We start from the raw sequence: 17,021 nt of genomic DNA, 5'->3' as shown, positions 1-17,021 counted from the left end.
AAAAAAAAGAAAATACAAACACTATTGATGCTTTTTTTCAACCAAATTTGAAGACAACTTTATGATATAAGTTACTCTAATTCATCAAGGTAGGAGTTTTATTTAATTTATAAAACCATTTTGTAAATATGATCTAGATTGTTTAGATCTATATGAAATAATAAATAAATGTTAATTTGCTCTTTTTCATCAATATTAAATGTAAACTTACTCATGTTTATTTAATGCATTACAGTCTCTAAGTAAATAGAGAAGGTGATTTCCAATAGCAAATACAACACAGTCATAATTTTTATTTACTATTTGTGTCACTTGTCATGTGAGAAGAAACAATAGAGAATCCCTAGTTAAAAAAAAAAAAAAACTTCAATGTTGTTTCCAGCCTCAAAGTAAATGATAGTTCAGTTTCATTTGTTTCACCATTATAAAACACATTGTTAATGTTTACATTATAAATATTTAAATATTACACTTAAATAAAACATAAATATAAATAAAACATATTAGAATTAAAACACTGTTATGACATACTGTAGGAAAAAATTATAATTAAAAATCATAAATATAAATAAAACATATTAGAATTAAAACACTGTTATGACATACTGTAGGAAAAAAAAATGGTAATTCCTCAACATACATTTAAATTTAGAATCAAGATAAATTTCCACATCAAATAGAGAGAAATTTTGCTTCGATCACTGTCTAGTATTTTTCTTAATAAAATTCTGGTTTTCTCAAAACTGTATTCTTCGGTGATGAAAAGTCCGGACCTTCTTCTGCCATTCATGTCATTCCTAAAGTGTATTCCTCTGGTTTTCTCAAAACAATTGCTGCCATTCATGTCATTCCGACCTAATTACTGTAAATATGGCACACCCCTGGTCAAACGCTCTGTTTTATTGTACCCAACCTAACTGTTTTAAAATATAATTGACCGGGTTCTTAACGCGAACAAGCGGCCTACATATATTTTGAACACCGTGCAGAGGAATCTCAGGCGAAGGGTTGAAAACTCGAGCACGAATGTGATGGAGTTTTGGATTTATTAATTTATTTGTTTTGGAAGGGGACAACTTGAAATAATTTAATCAATTAATCCTCCCAGGTTCAGAAGGGCAGCCTTTCGCTTTTTCTTTATACTTACAAAAAATCTTAACCAAATAAAAACAGTTTTAAAAAATACTTAAATAATTAATCCTCCGAGGTTCATTCTTTATACTTACAAAAAATCTTAACCAAATAAAAACAGTTTTAAAAAATACTTAAATAATTAATCAATTAATCCTCCGAGGTTCAGAAGGGCAGCCTTTCGCTTTTTCTTTATACTTACAAAAAAATCTTAACCAAATAAAAACAGTTTTAAAAAATATTCACCCTTTTATTAATATGAAAGAGTGGCTCTAACTACATTTTCAATCTGTTCGGCCAATGTGAGAGAGTGGCTCTCACTACATTTTCAATGCTGTACTCAGCGAAATTTAATGCTTGCGTCATCTTGGTGACGTTAGTTATTGCAAAATGAATGCAATAATATTGATGGGACAGAAATGGTCCTTCCCTCTGCCTGGTTTGAAAAATCCTGTGTTCTAATAATATTGATTGGACAAACAGGGGAGTGACTCTGGCCACGTGCATGCATAATTCATACGCTGCGGTCCCGTATTTTTCGTCTTGATATGCTCAATTTTCTGTCGAACAAACTGTGTCTACATTGTTGTCTCACCTAATCCGTTCTTTCTATATATATACGTTGTTTCTTATCAAATTTTCCAGAGTTGTTTCTGAACAACGAGAAGCTTTCGTTATTTTTATTTTTGTCGGTAGATATCAGTGTTACTTTCAGTTGTGCGATTGAAGTTTGAGTAAGCGTTTGTATTGGATCCATGTCCTCATCCAAAAGAGTGTTAGAGTTGGAGCCAAGTGCTTCCGCTCGACATTGGCCTTCAGAAAGTGAAACAGATAAAGTGGAGGCCAAAAGCCAACGCCAGCGGACCGGATTAGAGAGTTCTGGAGACGATTTCGAAGAATTTTGTGGGTGTGTTAGATAGAATTCACTATATCAAAACCGGGCACGCGGACTGGGATTTTTCGAACTCTAAATCCATGTCTGCTGAAGACTTGGGTGTTAAAGTTCTGAAAACTAAATCGCCATCGTTACCCTCCTTCAAATGGGAGGACTTCTGTAAATGTGGAGGCAAGCATACAACATGTGCACAAAAGGATATATACAGTCTTCCCAGGAAGGAGAATGGGAGCAGCAGTTGCGAGGAAAAGGGAAAGCAACGTATTAAACCTGCTAACCATCTTGCAACACCTTTTTCAAGGGATGCATATGATAATCTCCCCGCTGAAACTTTCGATCTGAACGTAGAGGCTTCGTCGTGATCTGCAGGGTTTTCCACATTTGCTTGCAGTTTTTCCATTGGGGCCTGCACAGCTGCACCAGTGATGTACGCTGACAAGGATGTTGTATATCACGTACTTTATGTCCATTGCAGGCTTCAATAATTAATGAATGTAGGGATCCAGGCCTTCTGTTTGATCCAGGTAGGACTAAAAAGCAATGTTTGGCCGATATTCTAACAAACCTGTAACAACTTGGTGGTCTGGCTTGCAAATACATTAAAACTTATATTTTTCTAAAAACCTTTTGATAACTATATGTTTTTATGTTAGTTTTGCACATGAAAAATACATATAGAGTAGACTATTTTAGATTCCAAATATATAGTTTTGAGAAAAAAGTATATGTATCGATTACTAGTTTTAAGATTTATTTGTCTTAAGATATGTCAATATTTTAAAATATATCTTAAAGCCACATACATTGTGTGTTAAAGTAGCACATTAACACATTGCAATGTGTAGATAGTTAAAGCCACATTGCAGTATTAGAAAATTCCACCTTTAGCACTATCAAATTCCACATTGCAGTATTAGAAAACCTTGCAGTGATGATAACCGCTCTGGTCATTGTTTTGATCATCTTGCAGTGCCTTCTTTTTTGAGGGATGATAACCGCCCTGGCCATTGTTTTGATGTGAACGTAGAGGCTTTGTCATGATCCGGAGGGCTTGCAGTTTTTCCATCGGGGTCTGCATAGCTGCAACAGTGATATACGTTGACAAGGATGTTGTATACGACGTACTTTATGTCCATTGCAGGCTTCCGTTTGATATAACTAGGACTTAAAAAACAATGTTTGACCTATGTTCTAAATCCAAATTTAAATGTACTTTGTACTCAGATCCATCCACTAGCTTCAAACATATCTTAAATTTGGTGAATAATGGTCCAAATTTCATGAATAATGTTGGGTCTTTTATGAGATTTTGGGATTTGTTCGGAAATATTTAGAACTAAACATTTTCAAGGGCATTGGTAATATTATTGAAAATTTTATGAAAATATTATACATCATTTAGAATCGATATCTAGTACTATTACAAGATCTAGACATAGTTGCTAGATTAGGAGTATATGTCTTTCAAATAAATAAATTAAAATTATATATTTAAAAGTTGGAGGTCCCACCACTACCAATATAACATCAATCAGAAGCCAAGTTGGTGAAACACCTATGGCATTTTGAACATGTCATCATTCAATGAATACATTAATACCTTAAAATATGAGGAAGATACATCATTCTTTTAGGAGTTGTTAGTGGTTTTTCCAATCAAATTTCTCTAAAATCCGGCAGGAATTTATTGAAATCACAAGCTTGATGGGTAACCCTGTGCAATCAAAGTGCCCTAGGGGTTTTCAAGGGTGCTGAATCCATATATACAATTAAAAAAAACTAGTTTAAATAACACAAATCAAGATTTCACCTCAAATTTTTCAGCCGGATTCGGACACCAAAAAAGTCCAAAAAATCACACTAAAAACAACTCTATTCTTTTATATTTTAAATAGATTGGATATTTAACATTTAAAAAGTTTATTAATAATAAAAAATTAATATCAACTATAAATAAAATATGTTAATATTAGTTTTAAGTTATATATATATATATATATATATATATATATATATATATATATATACTTAAAAAGCTTTAAAATCATATTAAAAATATATATATATATTATAATTATGAAATTTAGATGATGATGATGGTGGAAGTAGACCAAATTTTGGTCTATCGGACTTAAAGAAACAAATTTTGATTTAAGATTTTATTCTTATGCTCAAAAAGTTTGGAGAGAAGCCTCCCGAGCTCACTATAATTTTGACATCGTAAAATGCTAGGAAGGTTAGTATTGCGACAAAGATTATGAAACTGAGATCTAATGTGGTTGCATGCGGGGCACTCTAAGAAGAAGTGGTTTTCATTATCGATGTTCTTATTCTCATAGAGATGGCAGAGCTTTCCCATCCATAGTGTTTTAAGAAAAAATTAATTCTTCTTTTTTATCTTTAAATCTTTATAATTAAAATAAATTAGAATAGTGTAATGAACTCACAATTTTACTAAAATAATAGTAGAAATTCCTATAAAATTTTGACCAAAATCTAATAAAATTGTTGAGCAAAATCTAATAAAATTGTTGAGAAATCTAAATCTGGTTACCTTGATAAACAACACCAAATAATATTTATATTTTTTCTTTAATGAAACTCCGGTCTTCTCAGAGATATATTCTTCTGTAATGAAACCCTGGTCTTCTCGAAACCAACTTGAAAAATGAAAACAATTGATAAAAAAATTGCTTGTCTTTCCTGCCATTCCGACATAATCACTGTAGATATGCCATTGTCCGTGGTCAAGCGCTGCGTTTTAACTTATTCATAGCTATCGGGTTATTCACGTGAAAGGGCGGCCCATTGAACCTCATGCGCAGGTTTAAAGATTCGAGCAGCTGACGTAACAACGAACCTCATCGAGCTTTGGCTTTATTGATGTGACAGAATGGCAACACGTAGATTTTCAATACTGTTCAGTAAAATTTGGTGAAATTTTAAAAATGAGTATGCTTGCGTCATCTCCATGACATTACTCACTGCAAAATGAGAGCATTTTCTAGAGGCCACGCACGACAGAAATGGTCCTTCCCTCCTTGGTTTGAAAAATCTTTTGTTTTAATAATATCAATAATATGGATTCAACTAACAGTGGAGTGAGTGATTTTCATTCTAATGTGACTTATATTTTGTTTGTTAATGGGTACTAAATGAGTAGAGTCGTATATGTTTATAGTGAAATAATTAATTTGTTAAAATTTAATTTTGTACATATGCTCATTTAATGTTTATTGGTAGGGTACTTATTTCCAGTGTTGTATAGGAGTCTGGGCAATTGAGGAAATGGAATCAGAATAAAAGAACACTTTTAAGCTTTTACTCAACAATTTATCATAATCAAGTACCATATAAACCTTAAAACGCTTAAATTATTGTCAGAAAAAAACTATTATTTAAGAAAATGTTTTAGAAATTATCAAAAACTCTAACAAATGAAACATAAACAATAATATTAAAGAATCAATAGTTAACTCATATCCCTTATAATAAGTTAATCCCTCCTCTCTCATTAAAAATTATAAAAAAATTAATAAAATAAAAAGCAAAACAACAAGGAAACATTATATAACATCCTCCTTAAACAATAAAACAAAAACAAATATGAACATATAAATAAATAATTGATTATTTCATAATTAATCATTTGATAATATTGAAATAAAACTAAAATCATAATTTATTAATTATAATATTATAGTAACATATGAATTTAAATTAAGCATATAGCCGTAATAACTCAAATTAAAACAATTGGAAATTAACACTAGAATTATATATAAAATTATAGTGAATTAACTCACCAAATCTTTAAGGGTTTAAATTATATATAAGACATTCCATTTAGGAACCTAAAATTAAGAATTATTAATAAAAATGAAACAAATAAATAGATGTATTAAAAAAAATTGAATTAAACAAATTAATTAATTAATTAATTATACAAATAAATTAAATAATTAAAAAAATTAATAAATATAGTAATTAATTTAATAAATAATAAATAATAAAATTAATTAATTAATTAAACAAATAATAATTAATTAAATAAAAATAAAAATCTAAAATGTTGGTTCATAAAACTCTATGACAGGTCATTCCTCCTCTATTTAAAATAACATTAAAATCAAACACTTAGATTTCCCTCCTTAAAAAATCTTAAATTCTACCATATTCTTACCCCTTACCTTCTCCATAGATTATCTTTCCCTTTTTCCTCCTCTTTCCCTCGCACTCCTGCATAATTCACAACAAACACTACGTTTAATATTAGAATACTAGTATTAAGATTAATTAAAAATAAAAATTAATACATATTATTAACTTAAAATTAATTAATTATAATATTAATTTGTAACTTTGTATAATAGCATTAATATAGTATTATTATCATTATAATACTATTATGATGTAATTTCAATATCATAATATTTTTAAATTAATATCAATATATCATTAATAATTTTAATCTCATAGTATTTTATATTATTATTTCATAATCTCATAATAACATTAATTTGTATTATTATTATTACATTAATAATAATATATTAACAACGTAATAAAAATATTATGGTTATATATTTTAGCCCCCTCTCCCCTACCCTATTTGGCATTTACATCAACAAGCTAGAAAGTTGTTTAGAGGAAATAGGGTGTGCTGACACGATCTTAGCTGGGATAGTCATCATCCTTCTTCTCTAACGATATTGTTATTCTCGCAAGGTGCCCATCTGGTCTTGATAAGAAACCTAGAATTCTTAAGGATTTCTGCTCTACCATGGGTATGACTGTTAACACTGACAAAACAAAAGTTATGATTATCATATCCAAGAAGGACACTTACGCTAATTTTATTTATGACAATAGTAACTTGGAGGAAGTATCTTCTTACAAGTACCTAGGAATTGATATTCATCACAAGCTCAACTGGAATTATAGCATTGAGAAAAGGATTAATGGGGCGTGGAAAGCTTATTTTGGTCTTGAAAATAATTGTAAAACAACAAACCTTTTAATGTGGGATAGAAAGAAGTTCCTCTTTGAAACTTTAGTCACTCCTGTTATCTTGTATGGATGTGAGGTTTCCGGTTGCAGCATCTCTACAGAATCCTGGAGAAATATTGAGCAAAGCCAGAAGCGTTTTATAAAGCATAACCTCAAAATTAAAAGCAATACACCCTATCATATTCTCCTTATAGAAGTGGGTCTTTCCCCTATCCAGAGCCTAGCTATGACTAGGCTTCTGTTGTACAAGCACAAACTCAATAACATAGGAGACCATAGACTTCCTAACCTAACTTTAAATTCCAGCCAAAACCACCTAAGGCTCAAACGAGGTTGGTATAAGGACACCAGGGCCTAATCAAACCATTGGGAGAACAACAAAAATGTTGCATTGCAAAACATTAATAACATTAAAAATATTGTTACTTCTAAGTTCAAAGAAAAAATGTGGTGTGAGAAAGATTTAGCAGCTAAAAGAAAATTAAGATATTATAAGGAGTTCATCAACCCCACCCTAGAAGATCAAAAGTATCTCTCTGTTTTAACTAGCTCAAAGAAGAAAATTAATATAGCCAAGATTAGAACGAACTCTCATGAGCTCCATAGTGAAATGAGGCATTGGGCAGTTCCTAAAACACCATGGACGGAAAGGATCTGCCATCTCTCTGAGAATATGAACATCGAGGATGAAAATCACTTCCTCTTATAGTGCCCCGGGTACAACCACATTAGATCTCAATTCATAATCTTTGTTGCAATACTGACCTTCCGAGCCTTTTACGATGTCAAAATTATAGTGAGCTCAGGAGGTTTCTCTCCAAGCTTTTTGAGCATAGGAATAAAATCTTTAAAATAATTCATTTCTTTAGGTCCGATAGACCAAAGTTTGGTCTCAGTGGACATTAACCATCAATATCATCATCATTTTTTTTAATTTATTAGAATATTATATTATTTATTTTTCTTCATATTATTATGGTTTTTCTTTAAAGCCCATATTTTTCCCCACACGCACAGATATCTATATATATATATATATATATATATATATATATATATATATATATATATATAATTGTTCTCTTAACATTATTTCTTCAAAATTTTATGTTTTAATGATAAATCCATTTATGAACTTAAAATATAAACATTCATATCAAATAACTTAAGGTCAATAGTTGCCCCTTGAAAATAGTAGGACAGCCAATGATGGCAGATCTAAATGTACTTCTCCTTGGTTTGTATGATGTGTTGATAGGTATGGACTAGCTGGATAGACGCTGGTCCATTATAAATTGTAAAACAAAAACTATCCGCTATAGGGATGAGCTCGAAAAGAAGCAGGAGATGCAAGGTATTAAGAGGCCAATGCAGATTTGGCCAATAACCGCTTCCCAGTTGGCAAAATGTATCAGAAAGGGATGTCAGATTTATGCCATCCAAGTGGGTTACGCCAATTCAAAAGACAAAACTGCCACATTGGAAAGTATCCTGGTGATACAAGATTTTGCAGATGTGTTTCTGGAGGAGATACTAGGACTGCCACTGAAGAGGGACATAAACTTCACTATCGAATTGGTGCCGGGGGCAGCCTCGGTATCCTGGGCTCCTTATCGAATGAGCACACCAGAATTAACAGAACTGAAAATTGCAGTTACAGGAACTGTTGGACAAAAATTACATTCGCCCTAGTGTGTAACCCTGGGGAGCTCCGATACTGTTTGTTAAAAAGAAGGACGGGACCCTTCGTATGTGTATGGACTATCGTTAGTTGAATAAGTTTACAATTAAGAATAAATACCCGTTACCCTGTATTGATGAACTTTTTGATCAGGTGAAAGGGGCAACAGTATTTTCAAAGATTGACTTACGGTCAGGGTATCACCAAATCAGAATTAAAGAGGAGGACATAACCAAGAGTGCTTTTAGAACACAATATGGACACTATGAGTTTGTGGTGTTACCCTTTGGGTTAACCAACACCCCATCAACCTTGATGTGCTTAATGAACATCATATTTCATCAATATTTAGACAAGTTTGTGTTAATTTTTATTGACGATATACTGATATATTACCGGAATATGGAGGAACACAAGGAGCACCTCAGATTGGTATTGCAAACTCTCTGAGAACACTAATTATATGCCAAATAGAGCAAGTGTGACTTTTTGAAGGAATAAATACAGTACTTGGGACACATAATCACTAAAGACGGGATCGTTGTGGATCCCGAAAAGATAAGGACCATAATGGAATGGCCCGTGCCAAAGGGTGTGGCGGACATAAGATCTTTCATGGGGCTAGCTGGTTATTTGAGGCGGTTCATAGAAGGATTCTCGAGAGTAGCTTACCCTATCACTTCCCTGCTGAAAAAAGGAAGAACTTTTAAATGGACCGAAGAATGTCAAAAAGGTTTTGAACAACTCAAACATCTGTTCACCACAGCACCTATATTAAGTATAGTTGATCCGAGTAAGGACTATGTAGTGTGTATGGATGCGAGTAAGGAAGGGGTAGGAGGAGTACTGATGCAAGAAGGAAAGGTAATCATCTATGAGTCTAGGAAATTAAAATAACATGAGCAGAAATATTCAACTTATGATTTGGAGTTGGCAGCTGTTATTCACGCCTTAAAGATGTGGCGTCACTATTTAATGGGTAAAAAATTTCTATTATTAACGGATCATCACAGCTTGACTAATTATTTTAGTCAGCCCACTTTAAATGCTAGACAAGCACGGTGGGTGGATTTTCTAAGTGGTTTTGACTTTGAGATTAAGCATCTGAAAGGAAAGGAGAACTGGGTAGCGGACGCTTTAAGTCGGAAAATACAATGTCTCTACGAGATTTCTTGCAGCGAGGGGCGAAGTACCTTTGATGAGATGATTAAAAAAGCAGCAGAACAGGATGCAAGATATCAACAAATAGGACAGCAAGCTCAAAATTTAACCAGCAAAGAAAATCAGCAAGGATATACTATGGATGTTGATGGCATGTTGTATTATAAAAAGAGGTTGTATGTGCGCAATCAGAATAACATTAAAATCCTGATTCTAGATGAATTTCATAGAATTCATTATGCTGGGCACCCGGGCTATCAGAAGATGATTATTGCACTTCGGAAGGAGTATTATTGGTCAGGGATGAAGAAAGACGTAGCTGAATACTTAACCTGTTGCTTGGAATGCCAACAAATTAAAGCGAAACACCAGCACCTTGCTTGGTTATTACATCCACTACCAATCCCTGAGTGGAAGTGGGAAACCATCTCCATGGACTTCATAACAGGATTACCCAAGTCAAAAAGAAACAATGATTCCATCATGGTGGTGGTGGACAAACTAAGCAAATCAGCTCATTTTATACCAGTGCAATCTACTTATAGAGCTGTGCAGATTGCCCATATCTTTATGCAAAATATTTTTAGGCTGCATGGGTTACCAAAAACAATAATTTATGACCGAGACGTAAAATTTACATCGGTTTTTTGGAGAACCTTGTTTGGGGAATTGGGAACTCAGCTGAATTTCAGTACTGCTTATCATCCTCAAATCGACGGTCACACAGAATAGGTGAGCCAGGTTGTGGAAGATATGTTATGATCATCTGTAATGCAGCAACCAACCAAGTGGGAATATTATTTGCACCTAGTCGAATTTTCATACAACAATGGCTATCATACGTCCTTGCAAATGAGCCCGTTTAAAGTGTTGTACGGACGAAAATGCCGCACACCCTCAAGATGGGATGGACCAGAAGACAAGTTGATGTTGGGACCCAAAATGCTTAAGGAGATGGAATAAATGGTCAAGAAGGTACGGTCCAATTTAAAGGCAGCCCAAGACAGGAAAAATAATTTTGCTAACCGAAAGAGGAATTTTAAGGAATACCAAGTAGGTGATCATGTGTATGTGAGAATTTGAGCTAAGAGGAGCATGTTACAATGGAGTGGGCGCGCCAAGCTGGCACCTCGGTTTTGTGGAACTTTTCAGGTCTTAGCGAGAGTTGGGCCGGTGGCATACCAGCTCGCTCTGCCAAGTCATATACGGGTCCACAACGTCTTCCATGTATTGGTATTAAAAAAATATGTCTATGACCCTAAGCATGTAATCAACTGATAGTACATACAGGTAAGAAATTATCTCTGATAAACCAATCAGATTGTGGCTAAGAAAGAAGAAAACTGACTTAAGATATTGTGTGTTACAGGTTGAGCCAGGAGGAGAAATCTTGGTTGATCCATTGAATATACTCGATCAGAGAGAAGTAACGCTACGGAAACGAGCCATCACCCAGGTTAAAGTGCAATGGCAGCACTTTGGGCCAGATGAGGCCACCTGGGAGGATGAACAACTCATGAGAGAAGCTTATCCAGAATTGTTCATGGCTGGAAAACATCGGGACAATGTTTGATTTTAGGAGGGGGAGATGTAATTTCCCCAAGAAAATGTAAATATCTCATTTTACCGCAGTAAGAAAAAACTGGGTATTTAGTGTTATTACCTATTTTGAATTGAATAATATTTTGAATTATTGAAAATGAGAAAATGATTTAAGTATCAACTAAACTGGTAACTTCTGGGTAAGGGAAGTTGGAAAAGACAGTTGTTGAAAATACAACCCTAACTACCTCCCCTAACTGAAAAGGCTTCCAAAGAAAAGGAAGTGGGGGGAGGGAAAAACTGTGCTGTTATGACAGGCAGAAAGGGGGATTGGCTATGTCTGGTGATGACCAGATAGCGATGCACAGAGTGCGAGCAACTTGCTGAGGACTGTAGTCCTGCAAGTGAGCTAGGAAGGAGATTCTGGTCCCGAAAGACGAATCTCAAGGACAGGTGGTTGACTAGCAGTGGGAGAACAGAGGTGTTCCCGATCTTTGGAGAGTTTTCCTAACTACGACATTCTAGGTAAGTGGAAACTCCTGGAAAAGACACTCTGTAGCGTAGAACAAAAGGAAAAGAAAGGGGTTTACTGTGCAAGAAACATTACCAGTAATGTGATGAATCTGAAGCCTACAATAGAGAAAACACTTTTCTTTACTCATTAAGTATCGAGAAAACAAGCAATAGAGATAAATTAATTGGAAGTACTCATTTAAATGTTTCTGTTATAATAGTACTTTCTCTTCTGTTAAATTGAATACTTGGTTGGGACTTAGGAAATTGAAAACCCACTATTCCAGAACCAGTTGGAATATGTATTTCAAAACTAAAAATTATATATAATTGTAAACATTTGTGACCTCGAAAATAACCTAGCCAAATAACCGAAATGCACAGAATGAGGTTATAGCTGAAACATTCATGAATTTGAAATAAGCTAGTGAATAACTAAAAATGCACATAGGATGTAAAATCGAGACAAATATTCTTCTTAAAAAAAAACAAATAGAACCATCTTGACAGAAAAACCGAGAACCTTTATTTTTATTGTTCATGCATAGAAATAAACTGCGAACAGGGAATCTAAATTATGTTCCACAAGTGAATATTAGCGTGCAATAAGGTAAGAACCTCATGCAGTGCGAAAGACGACCACAGGTTGAACCTCGGAGAACCGCAGGGCGCCGAGGCGACTTATAGAGGTTCCATAAGTGTTTTCTTGTAGCCATACTTGCAAACCCCATAACCCTGGCGACAGTCTCACTAAAAAGTCAGACTGGGCCATACCCACATATGGTCTACCCGACATAATTCAACTTCAAACCAGATAGACAAGCAAGTCGAGAATTAGTTTTCAAGGAGAACAAAGACGAATTCTATACAGAAAGATAACGTTCGAACAAGTATGCAACCATTCTAAGATTGTATACAACCAGGATCACAAAGATCATTTGCAAAACGACACGATATAAATATAATTACATAAACAAAAAGAAATTCTAGGAATAAAGTAATAGTCGGAATCCTGATCTTAATACAAAATCCACATGGTTCGTGACCCCTGAAGGCCGGCCAAGTGGCTCAATAGTTCTTATCACCAGGGAAAAACCCTCCATAGAATAAACTTAACTCAACAAATATGTACATGATAACAGCCTCTAGAACAAAACCCGAAGTGGAGAACTCTTGAAATAAACAACGGAATTCATAGTATACAAATCTTAAACCCTTAAGGGTATTCACCAGAAATTTATTAACCTAAACAGTGGAAAAGGGATTAACCCATTTGTTATCAAATTGAAGCTCTGTCTTCAGAACCCAGCCATATACGAGTGCCAAACTTATAACAGGAATGAAAACCCTCATACCCGATGGAAACCCTTGTAGGGTGTCTCTGCACAAGATAGTCACGATTGCCATTCTGCAGCAGCTATAGTCTGCGGGCTTGTAGCCGAGGTTCCTTACAAAAATATACACTGCAAACATGTTTAGATTTCATGGCAGCTATATCTCAAGAGAGAAAAACTTATATGACTGTTAGGAAAATATATAAATAATGGCACAGCAACCCTTCTATTACTAAACTCACCATGGTATGCTTGTCGGGAGAAAATCTAAGACCCGAACCTCTGAAAGGACCTCCTTCTACACCTGATTTCTAGAAACAATGACTAAGAAAAGCTCACGACTGGAAGCAGAAAATCAGAGCGAAAGCCAAGGATGCATAAGGAAAGTGGTTCATCGATTCAGGGAAAAGGGAGGTGAATGACTTCGAGAACATACCAGCCATAGGATCGCCCCTCTGTCTATCCATCGCCGACGCATCGTGAACCCCAAGGTGATAGTGGTCGCCGGACAGACCTGCCCACGCCACGTACCAAGGAACGAAGCAGGCAATTAAATTACAACCCGATAATGAGAACAACAATGCTTCAAAACTATAAACTGATATGTTTAGTGAAACCAGAGGGTCGATTTACCATGGGTCCGACAATATTAAACATGGAGGATAAATCCTTTTGCAAGGGAATTAAATGTGACAACACAGGACACACAACCCAAAACAATATGCCGAGAATATCTTTACAGCTGAGTCATGTCGCATTCATTTCTATGGTATGCTCTTAATAAATTTATGATTAGATATGCCAGCACCACTTTGTAAACATCATAATGGTTATATATTTAAAATTTTTATGTTTTTACTGTAATGTTTTATGGGAGTTATGACAATATTATATTTATTTATAAAGTATAAAAAAATTATTTTAAATAATAGTTATTCAGGATTTTTTGTCTTTTCAAATCTTTCATATAAATTTTATATTTTTTATTTATATGAAAAATGTAATTATTGTTGTTGAGTTTTGTTTCCAACAAAATGTGACAAAAATAATTAGTATGACTGATGTTATTTTTAAAGTAGCATGTTTATGTAGGTTATAAAACCAATTTTTTTTTAATGTAATTAGGATTTTGTTTTTAATTAATGTGTGGTTTACAAATACTAGTGGTTGTTATGTCCACCTTGTGAATTCTCATTAGCAAGGCGTTTTAACCATGGAACTCAATCAATTGAGATAACTCTTGGGGCTAATAAATTTTGGACTATTTCTCAAATTGTGTGTGTCATCCTTATGCAGGGTCATGTTTACGGTATCATTCCAATTTTATCTATGTCTCTATGAAGAGAAAGAATGTAATTACAGTTTCTCAAAGTCATGAAATATTGAATAAAAGTTCATTTTCTTTTTTGAATCAACCTTAAATTTGTTAATGTAATTAGGGTTGTTTGAAGCTACATGAAATATTGAATAAACTCTAATTTTCTTTTTTGCATCTATGTTAAATTTCCTATACTTATTTAATGTGTTGCAATCAAGGTGGTTACAACTAGCTTGCATGTGGAGAGAACGTCATTACACAGCCTTGATTCTTACTTACGGTTTCTCTCACTTGTCAAGTGACAAAGGTAGAAATAATATTTCTTCAAAAAGTGGACATGGCTATAATTCTAGCCCAAAAAATAATTTAAGGGAGAAACACGATGGAGGTAATTTGGTCTCTAAGAGGAAGAATTAATTACTATTTACTTCTTCTCTCACTTGTCAAGTGACAAAGATAGAAATCATTTTCCTTCAAAAAGTGGACATGGCTATAATTCTAGCCCAAAAAATAATAGTTTAAGGGAGAAACATTATGGAGTTAATTTGATCTCTATGAGGAAGAATTAATGTCTGATTAGAAATACACAAAGAAAAACAAAACATAGTTGGCTAACTAAAGCATTGGACTAAAAATAATTGAATTTTACCTAATTTTTCATTTGTTTTATATGTTCGCATAGACAGGAAAATTCATTAGTGAGATCAACTCTAACCCATCAATTTAATGCCTTAGAAATAAATCTTACTTTCACTATTCCGATCGCCCAAGTAAATGAGAAATTATCTTTGTTTGCCACTTAGAAATTTGAAATCTGATATAACATGACCAATAGCATATTAGAATTCAAGCATCAACAATGGGGATGTGAGATGAGTATAATGAGTACAACCAATTGCACATCCATCCCAACACATAAATTTGTATTGCAACACCTCTACTTCAGTGGCAAATTTTATAGAAGTTGTTATACTTCTTCATTTCTATAGAAAGATGCAATATCTTCTCAGATTATCGTAATATTATTTTTTGTTGGCAAACGATTTACATTATATTAAGAAAAATGGAATACATAAAGTAAAAATAGAGATGCTTGGAGGGACACAGCCCATAGGCACCACAAAAAGAGGCAAAAGGGAGACCATCTACCCTAAGGAGGGGAAACTAGATAGTCTTCCTAAGAAGAGAAAATTTGGTGCCATTATTACAGTTAAGAGGAAAAAAGCAAAAAACAAAAGAGCTAAACATAACATTTGTTGGAGATCTTGTAGCTACTACCACTATATCAACTTTAAGAGGAACAAAAATAAAAACATACCATGTCGAGATGTGGCCCTGTTCATGTTGAGCTAGCGCCTTGTGGGTTGGAGGAAGCATGGACTGACTTCTTATGTGCACATTCTCCATTCATTGGAACAACTTCACCATCGGTGTTGGAACTAGAAGGGCCTTCTTCTAGTGTTTCTTCCACAATGAAACAACCAAATGGATTGGGATGAGGGGAAGAAGACTTTCACCAACCAGTTGGACGTCCATATATTGGAATAAGGTGCTAAGTGACCCATGAACCTAAGAATTGCACCAAACACTAGTGTAGATGATGGAGGCTGAGGAGGAGTTGAGAGGGACCAAAATTAAAGCAAAGGGACTAGGAGAGGAAGAGGAGGGGAGTTCTAGGGATAATTCAAGACCAAGGTTGAGCGAGAGACGACGAAAGGAGGAATATATGTCGTTGGTATGGGTGTTATCTTCAACTATCATCCTGGAAGCATTGTTGCATTCCCATTCTTGAGCCATGAGGTGTCAGGCAAAGAGATTGTAGAATGCCCAAAGCTCATTCCCCCTCGCCCCCCCTTTGACCTTCCTCAACTTCCAGACTTGTAAGCTGACACCGAATGTGTTCAGGGATGTCATTCTCAAAAACACCCATGTTCTCTTCCATTGTTGGAGTGGAAAGCGAGCGACCTCATCCCCACCCATGACCACCACGACAAACTTGTCCTCTTTCTCGAATCATGGTTTTAAGTTGGATGGCGGTGAAATTCACTGGAGGCATCGGGATAACAGGACCCAAGAGAGAAGAGTAAGCGCTAATATAGGGTTGGGTGTGGAGCGAAATGACCAAATAGGTAGGAGGAACATTCCAAAACATAGGCATGGTGAGCAACATATATGCATACAAGGTGGTTTTTAGGAGTGTGCTAAACTAGAGTGTGTGGAGACTCGATAGAGTACAAGAATTAATGGTTGACAGATGCATGGATATATGGTTCGAAGAGGGAGACTGCCAAGTGTAGGGAAGATTCATGCCTGGCTTGAGAAAGTGGTTGGGTAGATGGGAGCACCTAGATCCAATGGAGAAGGTCCTTAGCAGCAATGTTCTTGGAGTGAGGGGACTAGGCTTCGATGGTTGGGGAGGATAAGGGTGAGTCCTCG

The 17,021-nt window shown here is 34.6% G+C and overlaps 1 non-coding gene across 1 annotated transcript; it reads right to left on the bottom strand.

The window, feature by feature from the left end:
- Positions 1 to 14,517: 14,517 nt before the first annotated feature.
- On the bottom strand, positions 14,518 to 14,617 carry LOC149213833 (U6 spliceosomal RNA). Its single transcript, XR_016251716.1, has one exon. It is a non-coding gene; the product is annotated as a U6 spliceosomal RNA (small nuclear RNA).
- Between the last annotated feature and the right edge of the window lie 2,404 nt (positions 14,618 to 17,021).

Source organism: Pinus tabuliformis, chromosome 1_1, assembly GCF_031772625.1.
Source record: "Pinus tabuliformis cultivar Carrire ecotype Pingquan chromosome 1_1, CPIR1, whole genome shotgun sequence".
NCBI classification, from domain to species: Eukaryota; Viridiplantae; Streptophyta; class Pinopsida; order Pinales; family Pinaceae; genus Pinus; species Pinus tabuliformis.
Note: the sequence above shows the minus strand (reverse complement) of the source record. Positions and strands in the feature narration are given on the sequence as shown.